The sequence below is a fragment of the Natator depressus genome, chromosome 2 (assembly GCF_965152275.1).
Source record: "Natator depressus isolate rNatDep1 chromosome 2, rNatDep2.hap1, whole genome shotgun sequence".
Lineage (NCBI taxonomy): Eukaryota > Metazoa > Chordata > Testudines > Cheloniidae > Natator > Natator depressus.
Genome location: NC_134235.1, coordinates 28831679 through 28846683, shown reverse-complemented (window position 1 = coordinate 28846683; position 15005 = coordinate 28831679). Strand labels below are relative to the sequence as shown.

General features: G+C 39.3%; 1 protein-coding gene across 1 annotated transcript in view; it reads right to left on the bottom strand.

Annotated features, from left to right (window-relative positions):
• Positions 1–15005, bottom strand: part of CSMD3 (CUB and Sushi multiple domains 3) — a 1169988-nt gene that overhangs the window by 689077 nt on the left and 465906 nt on the right. The window lies entirely within an intron of this gene.

Sequence of the window (15005 nt, the reverse complement as noted above, 5' to 3'; positions counted from 1 at the left end):
ATTTGAGAAAAGCACCAGAGGCAATTTCACTCTGTCGAGCTTGAAACTATAGCATCTATAGCCGAATCCACAATGGTGTAAGACAACATCACTAAAATGTACTTTAAATCAAATAAAAGGCTACACTTTGAATCATTTGGCATTGGTCACTGTTGGAGATAGTATTGTGAACTAGATGGAACCTAGTCTAATCTAAAACCAGATTGTAAGCACTTTGGGGCATTAATAATGCCTTCTTGTATGTTTGAATACAAGGGCCCCTATCTTGATTGAGATCTTGGGAACTATCACAATATAAATAATGATGATAATAATCCACTTGGGCAATTCCTATACACCACAACCTGTCATGATATTTCACAGTGGATACAAAATCTGCTAACATGACCACATATTAGTGACCCACTGAACCGAAAACAGAACAAAAGAATTAAAGACCCTTCTACAGTCTGAAAAAATTACTTTCATATCTGAGTTCAGAGATGAAGTAACTTCATATCTATGGAATCAGAATGTTAAGTTTCTCTGAGTAAAGACAGAAGTGGTATGTGGCATCAAGAAAAACTGTCAAAAATTCCCAAACAATAAGCAAGTAGGGAAATATATTTAATTAAAGAAAATTTTGTACTGAAAAAAGATACTCATTAGTTGCTACCTATTGTTACAGTACTCATATTAGAGGACCAACATTTGAACTTTGATTTACTATTCAATAATTTGACATTTCTGAAAAAACTTTCAGGGGTATAGTTACATCAGTAAGAAATCGAGAGGATCTTCATATCTCAATAAATGATATGTATATGTATAAATAAAAACATTATCCCCAGCAGCCATAAAGTGAGGGGTACAGAGATATATGAATGTTATCACCTAACAGTCAGGTGAACTAATACAATCATGCTCTCCTTTAAAGTGTATTAGAGGTAAACAAAACTATTTATAAAGGGCAGGATCCAGAATCATAAACCAAGTTGTGCATTCAGACCAACCAAAATCCAGTTTAGGATTTAATTTTGCCTCCCAGACTGAATAACGGTATCTAATGATATACCCAATATATAAAAGTCTGGAACATGGTATTTGAGCTTACTGAAACAGATCAATGACACACAGAAAAAAATAAAGTATTTTTTGTGAATTCTTCAGAAAATTAGATTCTATTTTTTGGCCCTTTAAAAAAAATATTCCACAGTTTCAAACTGAAATTTAGTTTCTGTCACATTCAGATTTGTGTAAGTGATATTGTCAAAAACAAAAAAGGCAGCTGTCCTTTAGGTTTCCCAGGCCCAAATAATTATTTTTTTACCAACCCTTTGTCATTCTGCAGATAATAGTGGATCAGCTCTGTGCAAATTCTATTGTCTCTGTTGCACAGCTGTTCAATTTGTATTTGCTTGCCTGCCAGCAGTCAGATTTATAGAAGAGATAGATCACTCAGAAATGTTTGTCAGAGGCTAAGAGACAAACAGTCAGAAAAAGGGCTTGTAGGTGTGGGGGGAGGAAGAGTAATCAACCAGATACTAATATGTTTATTTGTTTCATCTCCTAAAATGTAAATATGAGGAAGGAATGTTTCAACTGGAAAATATTTCAGTCTTTATATAAAATTAGCTCATTGTTTGTGCTAAGCAAGCAAATTTTGTCCATAACAATGCCATCGATTGCACTGATGATGTGTACTGTGTACATGATGGATGAGTGAATGAGGCCCTGACAACATTCAAGTGCTTATCTGTACACCCTGTGAACTGTTCCCATGAAGTAAGTGTAACTATTCATGTGCCTAACATTAATCACATGCATAAGTATTTGTAGGACTGGGAACTAACTATTTTTGCCAGAGTTTTCTACATTCCATCACAACTCACTTGGAAATAAATACGTTATTCAAATGTCACACTTTTCAGCTTTTGAGGGTTTTTTTGGTTTTGTTTGTTTTTGTCATGCTCTATCATGGATCAGACATATTCTTTAAAAAAAAACATTTAAATTTGTTCAGGCTCATCTCCACTCAATAAAAACCTGTCTTATTGCCAAAAGTTATCAAAGATGGCCATGCAGAAAAGACTACTTGGTAAGCAAATTAAATAGGAAACAAACTTTGACTGGGTAACATCTGCATTTAAATAAAGATGATCCTTCCAAGTGTCAGGAGACTACTAGGATATTATTATATATAAATAAAAGCTTTCAGATATTCTTCCTGTCTCTGCTTGCTCAAATCCTAACAAGTTTGAGATGGTTTCATCTACACTAAAGCCATAATATGTGTTTAAATTTTCACCATTTCAGTAGCATGTACAGATTTTTTTTTCGCAAAAAGAAAAGGAGTACTTGTGGCACCTTAGAGACTAACCAATTTATTTGAGCATGAGCTTTCGTGAGCTACAGCTCACTTCATGGTTTTTGCTTCCCTGCTCTATTTCTAAGGGTCCATGTGTACATGCCTGCCTTCTGACCATTTCTTCACTTTCAGCATTTTAGAGGCTGTAACTAGTAGAACAGTAGAACCTCAAAGGTACGGACACTTCAGAAATAGAGGTTGTCTGGAACCCTGAAATGTTCGTAACTCTGAACAAAGGACTTTTCAGGCTCCAGATCCAGCAGCTGACACCCCATGCCAGGTTTCAGCAGCAGCTGAGCTGCTTACTCAGTGCCAGCATGTGTTAGCAAGCTTATCCCCCTCCCAGTGAGGTTGTGTGTGAAAATAGCATGCCTCCCCCCCACAAAGGAGGGAAATAAAAAACAGCAGGTCCCCTTCCCTGCGGGGGAGGGGGAGAAGGGTGAAAGTAGCACACCACAGTGCTGCTCCCCCTTTGCTGGCTCCGGCTGCCTTGGGTTGGCAGCCCCAGCATTTTGCTGTAAGTGTCTGCCCCGTGCATGCGTGGGAGTGGGGCTGGGGACAGGCAGCCCAGCTGTGCCTACCTTTAGGATGCAATACAGGTACAGTACAGTATTTGTTTTTTCTTTTTTCTTTTTTAGTCTCTGCTGCTGCCTGATTGGTTACTTAGTTTCACATGGTGTCCGGTTGACCATAACTCTGGTGTTCGTATCTTTGAGGTCCTACTATAATATCTTCTTGCAGGGCTTAGAAAAATATTTGCACATGCACTTCGCCCCAGAACAGCACATCATTTACCATGAGACAGGAAGTGCAACAGACCAGCAATAAAGTGTGGTCAAATGTCCAAAGTATATTAACTAATAAGAGAGAAAAATACATACTTTTCCTCTACTCCATTTGAGTTACAGTAATTGTTGCTGTTATTTGTAAAGCAGGCATACAGGTTTTTTTCCCCATATAAATTTGACTTTCAAATTGACTGTGACACTTTAACAATATGAGAGGTAAACTAGCTTCAACAGTTTGATGAGTTTACATTTCACAAAAACAGCAATGTAGTAATCTTAAGAAAAACGAAAAATGCCTGCTATTATATTATAAAACACAACACACAAATATGTCTAAAGCAACAATGTTTTTTCAGCACCACATGTTAAAATGCATTATCATTTTAAGTCACTAAAAGAAAAACTGCTGAATCGAGTTTATTAATGAAAAAAACGTCAGGAAATTGTGGTAATTATTTAAAACAGTGAATATTTATATTTAAAATAATTGATTACATCTGACTAACTTATCCTTTAATTTCATTAATCATCACTGACATGTAGAATGGCAAGTTCTCAATTTTATAAATTGAAAATGTAAACTTTCTTTGAAGTTAAAATAGTTCAATCTTTGGAGCCCCATTGTGTTCAGCTCTGCACAGTTGCACAAAGAGTAAACAAGGAGATTTCCGCCTTCTTACACCTTCACTGAGAATTAAAGGATAATTATAGACCCTTTATGCACAAGATATGTCTATACTGCAATGTAAGCCCACGGTTAGAACTCAAGTCAGCTGATCCATGTTAGGGAATCCTGGGTTTCAGCATCTGCATTTTATTTTATCCCTATGTTAAGACTTTTCTAACCCATGCTTGAACCTAGGATTCTGGCACGCAATGCACAGACTCAAATCCAAGTAATTATATCCCAGAGTCCCTAGTGTGCCCTATCCCCCCCAGATGTGGCTGCTCTAGCCCTAGGACCATGGTGCACTGTGGGAAAATTTTACTGCCCACCCTACAAGTTATCAGGAAGCAGCTCACTTTGCAAAAGGCTTAAGTGGTTCACTCTCCATTGCAAGCCCAGGAGACTCTCTGATAGTGTGCTTGTATCATAGAATCATAGAAAAATACGGTTGGAAGAGACCTCAGGAGATCATCTAGTCCAACACCCTGCTCAAAGCAGGACCAACCCCAACTAAATCATCCCAGCCAGGGCTTTGTCAAGCCGGGCCTTAAAAACCTCTAAGGATGGAGAGTCGACCACCTCCCTAGGTAACCCATTCCAGTGCTTCACCACCCTCCTAGTGAAATAGTTTTCCCTAATATCCAACTTAGACCTCCCCAATTGCAACTTGAGACCATTGCTCCTTGTTCTGTCATTTGTCACCACTGAGAACAGCCGAGCTCCATTCTCTTTGGAACCCCCCATCAGGTAGTTGAAGGCTGCTAACAAATCCCCCCTCACTCTTCTCTTCTAAACAATCCCAGTTCCCTCAGTCTCTCTTCATAAGTCATGTGCCGCAGCCCCCTAATCAGTTTTGTTGCCCTCCGCTGGACAATTTGTCCACATCCTTTCTGTTGTGGGGGGCCAAAAACTGGACGCAATACTCCAGATGTGGCCTCACCAGTGCCGAACAGAGGGAAATAATCACTTCTCTTATTCTGCTGACAATGCTCCTACTAATGCAGCCCATTATGCCATCAGCCTTCTTGGCAACAAGGGCACACTGTTGACTCATATCCAACTTCTTGTCCATTGTAATCCCCAGGTCCTTTTCTGCAGAACTGCCACTTAGCCAGTCGGTCCCCAGCCTGTAGCAATGCATGGGATTCTTCCATCGTAAGTGCAGGATTCTGCACTTGTCCTTGTTGAACCTCTTCAGATTTCTTTGGCCCACTCCTCCAATTTGTCTAGGTCACTCTGGACCCTATCTCTATCCTCCAGCAAATCTACCTCTCCTCCAAGCTTAGTGTCATCTACAAACTTGCTGAGGGTGCAATCCATCCCATCATCCAGATCATTAATGATTATTGTAGATTGATGATCAGAAGAAAATGGGTTACCACTGACCTGAGCTGCTGCCATTTGCAAAAATGGGGAGAGAGTGTCTTCCAGTTTTTAATAGAGTGGTTTGCAGATTGTTGGGATAGAGAGGACTAAGGAAGTTGTCCTATGGAATTGTGGGATACTTCCAGCTGACTCCTAGGACTTGAGTCAAGTGGGACTGTGTCTACACTGCAAAGTAATTGGTCTCAGACACTGGGTCACAGGTTAACTCAAGCTTGGACCCTCATCCCTTCAGGGTCCTGGGACCCTGAGTCCAAGCCCTGGGTTTGTGCAATTGCAGTGTAGATGCAAGCGGCATAGGCTTGAGCCCTGGCCCAAACTCAGGTTTACACTGTAGTGTAGATATACTCAAAAACTACATGAGGGAAATGCCCACAGCAGCCCTAGCCTTTTCAAAGGGAGCGGGGTAATCACCTGACCACTACATACTAAGCAACAGAGCTGGCCAGGTGCAGAGGGCTCTTTTTCCTGTGATATACAGAGAATGAAGTCTTACTTCAGTATCAGGGAGGCTGGTTGAAGATATATTTATATATGGAGCTGTAAAATATCTATTCATGTTTCTCCAATCTACTAGACTTCTTTGAAAGTGTCAACAAATAGAGGAAAAAGGAAAATCAGTTATAATTTATTTTGACTTACAAAAAGCCTTTGATCAAGTCGCTGGCAAGTAGTGTTACCCTGCATTGCAGTAAATGTGGAGGGGGATGGGGCAATAGTGGGAAACCCCAAGATTCTGAACTGAGATAGGTGTTGTTTTCTACAGAGTATTTAATATATTTACTAGATGAAAGCCTGTGTTGTAGTACTGATAAAATTTATAAACTGTGAAAAAAGCCAAATATGTCTGAGAACTTAAAAGCTGGACAGTAAAGACCAAGAATGCCAGTGATGATTGAACCTGGTGATACTCTAAACAAAAAGATGCTTGTAACTGCATCACTTCACACTGACTTAGACACTGTCGGCCAGCGGTCCCCAACCTTTCTGCCAAGAAGCAGCAGCAGCAAGAAGCGTCACTGCCGAGAAACGACAACGCTTCTCTGTGGCATTTCGGTGGTGGGATGTCCTGTGGGTGCACAAAAATGCCCCGGCGTGCACCATGGCACCCGCGGGCACCGTGTTGGGGACCACTGCTGTAGGCTCACCGACAGTGTGATCCTTCTGGAATCTTATGTAGAGTAATTAAATCAAAAAAGGGTGGACACATTTAGAATCATAAAATCATAGAATATCAGGGTTGGAAGGGATCTCAGGAGGTCATCTAGTCCAACCCCCTGCTCAAAGCAGGACCAATCCCCAACTAAATCATCCCAGCCAGGGCTTTGTCAAGCCTGACCTTAAAAATATCTAAGGAAAGAGATTCCACCACCTCCCTAGGTAACGCATTCCAGTGTTTCACCACCCTCCTAGTGAAAACGTTTTTCCTAATATCCAAACTAAACCTCCCCCAATGCAACTTGAGACCATTACTCCTTGTTCTGTCATCAGCTACCACTGAGAACAGTCTAGATCCATCCTCTTTGGAACCCCCTTTCAGGTAGTTGAAAGCAGCTATCAAATCCCCCCTCATTCTTCTCTTCCGCAGACTAAACAATCCCAGTTCCCTCAGCCTCTCCTCATAAGTCATGTGTTCCAGTCCCCTAATCATTTTTGTTGCCCTCCGCTGGACTCTTTCCAATTTTTCCACATCCTTCTTTTAGTGTGGGGCCCAAAACTGGACACAGTACTCCAGATGAGGCCTCACCAATGTCGAATAGAGGGGAACGATCACGTCCCTCGATCTGCTCGCTATGCCCCTACTTATACATCCCAAAATGCCATTGGCCTTCTTGGCAACAAGGGCACACTCATATCCAGCTTCTCGTCCACTGTCACCCCTAGATCCTTCTCTGCAGAACTGCTGCCGAGCCATTTGGTCCCTAGACTGTAGCGGTGCATTGGATTCTTTCATCCTAAGTGCAGGAGTCTGCACTTGTCCTTGTTGAACCTCATCAGATTTCTTTTTGGCCCAATCCTCCAATTTGTCTAGGGCCCTCTGTATCCTATCCCTACCCTCCAGCGTATCTACCTCTCCTCCCAGTTCGGTGTCATCTGCAAACTTGCTGAGGGTGCAATCCACACCATCCTCCAGATCATTTATGAAGATATTGAACAAAACCGGCCCGAGGACCGACACTTGGGGCACTCCACTTGATACCGGCTGCCAGCTAGACATGGAGCCATTGATCACTACTCGTTGAGCCTGACAATCTAGCCAACTTTCTATCCACCTTACAATCCATTCATCCAGCCCATATTTCTTTAACTTGCTGGCAACAATACTGTGGGAGACCGTGTCAAAAGCTTTGCTAAAGTCAAGGAACAAAATTTGCAGATGAGACCACTTAGTTTAAGTTAGTCAAGACTAAAGAAGACTGAGGAACACTGGATGACTTAACACACCCAGGTGGTTGGGGATCATTAAAACACAATCTTGAAAAATGCACATTGGATGGAGTAATTTGAAGTACTCATACACATCAGTGGATTCTAAGGAAACTGTAGCCATGCAGGAATAAAATCTGGGAATCACTGTGGAGAGCTCATTGAAAAGATTAGGACTATTTAGATTACAGAGAAGACACATAATAGGGACATGACACAGATTTATTTAAAAAAAATGAAAAGTACAGAGAATATCTTTTGGAGCTCATGTTTATCCTCTCTCATGATACAAGAAAAAGGGACAGCCAATTAAATTAAAAAGATAGCATATTTAAAGCTGATAAAAGGAAGGATTTTATAAACGTAACATAACCAACCTTTGGAAGTCAGTGCCACAAGATATCAAAGAGACTAAGAGCGTAGAAGGATTCAAAAAGGGATTAGTCTTTTACATTGATAATGAAAACATTCACAGTTTCATTTTTGTTTACTAAGGAATATAAAATCTCATTCCTCAGGGAACAGGACAACCATTAACTGCCTGAGGTTAGGGGAAGCATTTGGTACAAGTCATTGTCAGCAACTTGACTACATGTACCACTAGTCTGAAATGATATGGTGATCCCCATGTTCCTGTGTCAGCACAGATTTGAAAATACTTTCTGGGGAGAATGACATTCAAATCTTTCTTCAGGTGCATACTCCTTAATCTCATAAATAGACTCATTGACTTTAACAGGACTACTTGCTTGAGTAAAAACTATTTGCATGGATAATGGTTTGCTGGAAGAGGCCCTTGGTTTACTTAACATGTATTGACTGGGAGATCATTCTGCATTAGCGGAACAAGGTACAGAATCACATGGCCTTGTTATTAGAGGGACACAAAATAAATTACAATCTACCAGGGACTCCTCACCAAATAATTTCAAGTTTTCTGTATATATTTTTTAAAAAAAACCATAAACTGCTCAGTATCAGAAGTTGTGACTTAATTCTGAGTAAACTAAAGAAACAGGATTAAAACTGCCACCCCCCTTGCAGCACATGGTGACAAAGGGTGTACTGTAATATATCATGTGAACTGCAGTACAGAAGAGGAAAATACAGGTTTGAGGGAAAGCTTATGGTTGGATTTTTTCCTTTAGTTTGTTCAAGAGAAATATTGTATTATCATAGTGTAGCTAAATATTACTTTCTTTCATGCTTTTGGTGCCAATATGAAACAAGTTAACCTACACTGTCACCAGTGCCACTGCTAGAGAAAAAGTGTTTATTTCATTTTTTTAGGCAGTATAACTCAATCCCTATTTTGGTGTGTGAAGTGTTACAAGGTTTAGAAATTAACACATTCAAGAAGAAATATTATAACATCTACAAAGCACCAGTACATAAAAATCAGACATTAGTTGTGTGGTTGTTTGCACACATTGTTATGGCTCTTTTAGAATCTCATCAGAGTGTAAGGCTGAACAATTGCTAAGTTAATATGAATATATAAGCTGAAACACTTATGAAGAACTTTACTGTGCTGGAGCACATTTTTATAATTTCATAAATTAAAAAAGAAAACAAAATTCTGCCTGCATTCCCCCCCACCCCTTCAGCTACACTGTTCTGGAGTCAAGTGTAAATATTCTACAATTAGCACAGACTACATTTAAGAACTTTTCTTTTAGTTCAAAATTTTGCTCTCCATTAGGAATGTTCCATAAAAACTACTGATAAAACAAAGTAGATGTAAAATTATCTATAAGTAGCAGAATGGGATAAAAAAAATAAACAACAAAGAGCAAATGCTCAGATCCTCCAATTCCCATTGGGAGGTAGGCTCCTAAATATCTTTGAGGATCTGGGCCAAAAAAACCTAATTAGATACTAAACAAAGGGGAAAACAACTTTCTAATGTCTCTCACTTTTAACCCTAAATTCCTAGGAACAATCAGAAAGAGATTGTCAAAACCTAAGTAGAGCCTCTACTCAAAAAATGGTTTGAATATTACAAAATATATTAATCTGGAAGAATTCTTGAACTGAAATCAGAATTGCTCACACAAAAAACAAGTTTCTTGTCACTTATGTCATTTACTCAAACACCAGGTCAAAGTTAAGGGATCGATCTGTTAATGTCCTAGAAGAAAACAGTTAGAAGAAAAAAACACAAAATAGTTTATCAACTGGCATCAACCACTATTAGACAAAGACAACATATAAAAACAAGCAAGCTTTTCCCAAAAGAGCATTCATTAAGCCTTTATTCAAGAACCCAGTGTCTGGCACTGGCCAACTCACGAACTACTGTAGTTGTGGTGAGGCCCTTTTGTCATGAAGATTTACTATCTTACCTGCAGTTCCTTTCTGCACTAGAGGATTTTTCTATATAATTACCTGAATTGTCTTCTCTGAGATTCCAGAGGGTGGTTTACATTTCTCCCTGAGGAAGCAATCATGCAGACTTAAGCAAGGCTCTTGTTCGGTCATCTTTCCAGTCAACATTTTTTGAGATAATAAGAGAACTAGTATGGTTATATGAGCTGCAGTGTCACCAGTATCTTTGTCACACTCAAAAGGTGTGGTGTAGTGCTTTCCCAGTGTCTGGCCACAGCGAGGGCTTGGGTTTGGCCAAGATGACAAACTCTCAATGCAGATAAAGGGCAGGTGATGAAAATCCACTGGGGAATGATCTTGAGAGTGTGGTGGTTATGGTTTCTAATCTGTTCTTAAGAGAATTTGTTGAAACCATGTGTCAAAGAGGTGCACAGTTTGGAGGTATTCATTGATCCCTAACTACTCATGGAATCCCCCAGGGTACAGATGGTGAAATTATTTCATTTCCTTGCATCATGCTGGATGTTTGCAAGCATTTCTTTCAGAACTGAACCTCACCACAGCAATTGATGTTTTTGTGACTTCCAATGTACTCTGCATGGAGCTACCGATCAAGATTTCGAATGAAAAGATATGCCATATGTCAAGGTTCCTTCCCCACTCTGAACTCTAGGGTACAGATGTGGGGACCTGCATGAAAACCTCCTAAGCTTACTTTTACCACCTGAGGTTAAAACTTCCCCAAGGTACAAACTATTTTACCCTTTGCCCTTGGACTTCCACTGTCACCACCAAACGTTTATCTGGGTTTATTTTATTAGGAAAGTGTTGTTTGGAAATGTCTTTCCCCCCAAAATCCTCCCAAAACTTGCACCCCACTTCCTTGGGACAGTTTGGTAAAAATCCTCACCAGTTTGGATAGGTGACCTGTCATAAATATAAAGGGAAGGGTAAACACCTTTAAAATCCCTCCTGGCCAGAGGAAAAATCCTTTCACCTGTAAAGGGTTAAGAAGCTAAGATAACCTCGCTGACACCTGACCAAAATGTACAATGAGGAGACAAGATACTTTCAAAAGCTGGGAGGAGGGAGAAAAACAAAGGGTCTATGTCTGTCTGTGTGATGCTTTTGCCGGGGACAGAACAGGAATGGAGTCTTAGAACTTAGTAAGTAATCTAGCTAGATATGCGTTAGATTATGATTTCTTTCGATGGCTGAGAAAATAAGCTGTGCTGAATAGAATGGATATTCCTGTCTGTGTGTCTTTTTGTAACTTAAGGTTTTGCCTAGAGGGATTCTCTATGTTTTGAATCTAATTACCCTGTAAGGTATTTACCATCCTGATTTTACAGAGGTGATTCTTTTTTACTGTTTCTTCTATTAAAATTCTTCTTTTCAAGAACTGAATGCTTTTTCATTGTTCTTAAGATCCAAGGGTTTGGGTCTGTGGTCACCTATGCAAATTGGTGAGGATTTTTACCAAACCTTCCCCAGGAAGTGGGCTGCAAGGGTTGGGAGGATTTGGGGGGGAAATACGTTTCCAAACAATGCTTTCCTAATAAATAAACCCAGATAAATGTTTGGTGGTGGCAGTGGAAGTCCAAGGGCAAAGGGTAAAATAGTTTGTACCTTGGGGACGTTTTAACCTAAGCTGGTAAAAGTAAGCTTAGGAGGTTTTCATGCAGGTCCCCACATCTGTACCCTAGAGTTCAGAGTGGGGAAGGAACCTTGACATGACCACAGACCCAAACACTTGGATCTTAAGAACAATGAAAAAAAACATTCAGGTCTTACAAGAAGAATTTTAATAGAAGAAATAGTAAAAAAGAAGTAACAATAAAAAGAATCCCCTCTGTAAAATCAGGAAGGTAAATACCTTACAGGGTAATTAGATTCAAAACATAGAGAATCCCTCTAGGCAAAACCTTAAGTTACAAAAAGACGCACAGACAGGAATATCCATTCTATTCAGCACAGCTTAATTTCTCAGCCATTTGAAGAAATCATAATCTAACGCATATCTAGCTAGATTAATTACTAAACTCTAAGACTCCATTCCTGTTCTATCCCCGGCAAAAGCATCACACAGACAGACACAGACCCTTTGTTTTTCTCTCTTCTCATTGGTCATTCTGGTCAGGTGCCAGCGAGGTTATCCTAGCTTCTTAACCCTTTACAGGTGAAAGGATTTTTCCTCTGGCCAGGAGGGATTTTAAAGGTGTTTACCCTTCCCTTTTATATTTATGACAACATATCTCACACAATGCAAGAGCAGTATCTCATTGCAACACTGCAGCTTCTTTTTTTTAAAACAAGTACAAGAACAGAATATTCTTTGTTCAAATTAGATATGGGATGCTGTCAAAAAAATGGATCTGTTTCCCAAAGTTTGGAGAGTGTGAAATTCACATCCAGTGTTCTAATTTGGTCTGAACTCTAAATCTTTCCAATTTCTATAAAACTTCATCCATAGCACTGAGAGGATGAGTATCCCATATTGTCATGAGGTATGAAGGATGAGCAATATAGCCTCAGAAATTGCTCATTTCAATGAACCCCACCTCTTTCCACATACACAAAGTCATCGTTCGCTTCCAGCTCCACCCTTGCACTCCTTCCATCTCCCTCCAAAAGTGTCTTGCTATCCTCCTCGCTTGTGAGCATTCAAAGTGCCCTGAGAAATGCAGCAGGGAGAGTGCCTCCTGCTCCCCTCCACTATTTCCTCACTGCCAACCAGCCTCCTGGATATATTGGAGAGAGATGGTGGGACTCATTGGAAAAGTAGGCCAAGAAAGCAGAGATAATTGCCAGTAGGGACAAGGCAGGACCAGCTGAAATAAGACTTCCAGCATAATTCTGCCTCTTTCTTTATAGTGTCTGGCACAGATCAGCGGGTTCAGAAATTTGTCAACCCCACCAGGAAACATTAGTCTGAAAATAAGTCTTTTTCTTAAGGGTTAAAGGAAATTCATAATCCACAGCAGTATGTGTTTCTCTATAGTTTATATGTAATGTACCAGTTTTTCTCTCTCTTCAGAGCACCTCATTTTATTTCTCCTGCAGAAATGCTTCAGACTCATTCTAACTTTGACTTTAAGAAATATGATTCCAGCTGGTATTTTTGATAACTTCTAAAGTGAGCTAAAACTTTCATTTTTATCAGGCAGATTTATACTCAGCCACTCAGATGCCCTGTGAGAACAAGTCAGGAGGATTATGTTGTTGAATCAAATGAATGTAATGGAATTGGAAATTTTCAATTTAAATTTTTTCAGAGCAATCCCAGAACATAAATGTAACTAACTGTTAATATTCAAATTGCCATTTTTTCAAAAGTGTACTTTCAATTAGTTTTGCAAATGTATAATAATTTACATAAATTAATGAAAAGAGCAATAGGAGATGATATGCAGGGAGGATATCAAACATGACACTGAAAAACCAGTCAGTTAAAATTTTAAAGGAGAGCAACAGATGCATCTTTTAAAATATAATTGTACCCACTGCACCTACAGAACCTTTCACTGACACATGAAAAAATCTATTTATTGCACAAACTGGCATTTATGCACAATTGCCTGCTTTGTTTGTCCAAATGCCTGCTTGTGCACAGAAATGTAAATTCACCAAAGAGGTGTACATATATTTCTGCAGTTGCTTCCATCGCAACCTTATTATCAAAATGGTATTTGTGCTAACAATGATCCCCTCTAAAATATTTGTTTTATACTTCACATATAGACCTTCAAACAGCCAATTATTATTAACATGAAGAAAAACATAGTTTATAATCTGAAGACTTTATTCAATTCAAGAGTATAACAAAAACTGCTAATCAATCAACAGAATAAACCAAATTTGTGTCAAAGGTACTTTAAATGAAACTAATGAACACTATAAAGCATGTGCTGTATGACAAACTGCTATATCTATACCATCTGTCTATTTGTCTTTTCACCATATGTCTCTATATTAACTGCTAATAACTTTTTAAATATGCATCATGTGCTCTGCAAAAAGCATGTACTGCTTTTACTAAGTAGGTAAGCACAAGGATGTAAATGACTCTCTCTTCAGTTATCAGTTACATATTTTACCCTTGAATTAATTGATCTTGTGAGATATTTAGTTAACATGATACCTATAGATATGCACAAAGATTATCAGCATCTCTACCTTTCCCCATGGATATAAACTTTTTCTACCTTTGTTTTTAGCTTGGTTGTTAAGCTTCCTTTTCATTTTACATTATTATTCAAATATCTGTGATTGCACAATGCATTCTTCACTGCAGTTACATTTGTAGAAATTCTCAAAGATAAATCCCAGATATTGGTTGTCCTTTATACTAATTTATTCAGAAATTTACTGTTACACTTCTAAAGGCACACTGCACAGAGAAATGCAAGGAAATGTGTTTACTGACAGTTAGCAGGTGGCTGAAGGATATCTGACTGAATAAAACAAAAAAGCTAGTTGGTAAAGCCTTTCCAAATTTCCTGAATGGCATGCATGTATCTTAGTGTTATAGGTATACATTACTGTTGATAATGTTTTACTATATGTTAATAGAAAATTTGAAGTAAAAAAAGAAACGATAGTGACAATATACAGTCGACATTCTGGTAGAGTGACTGTAGTGGGGTGGCCACTTATTGAGCGGCCCCTTATGGTTAGGTATGACAATACAGGCACCTATGAGCCCCTTTTGTGAGCTCCTTAAACACTGCAGACAGCCTCTGTTACAGCTCGCAGCACCCCCTTTCTAGGGCTGATTTAATATCAATTAAAATTCACACAAACCTCAGAGCCCTTAATCACAAAATAATTCAAACAATCCTTCAATAGGGCCTCAACATAAAGTTCAAAAATCATAATTCAATAAGCCATACTTAGCTGCAGTTCTTCAGCTACACCCAGAGATCTTTCTCGGTCAACCTGCTCGACCTGAGTTTTCAGTCCCCAAGCAATTTTTGGTTGGAGCTCAGCTCCCTGGCCCTGTTTGCTTTTACTCTCTCTCTCTCTCTCTCTTTCTCTTACTCCCTCACACACATTCTTATCCCCA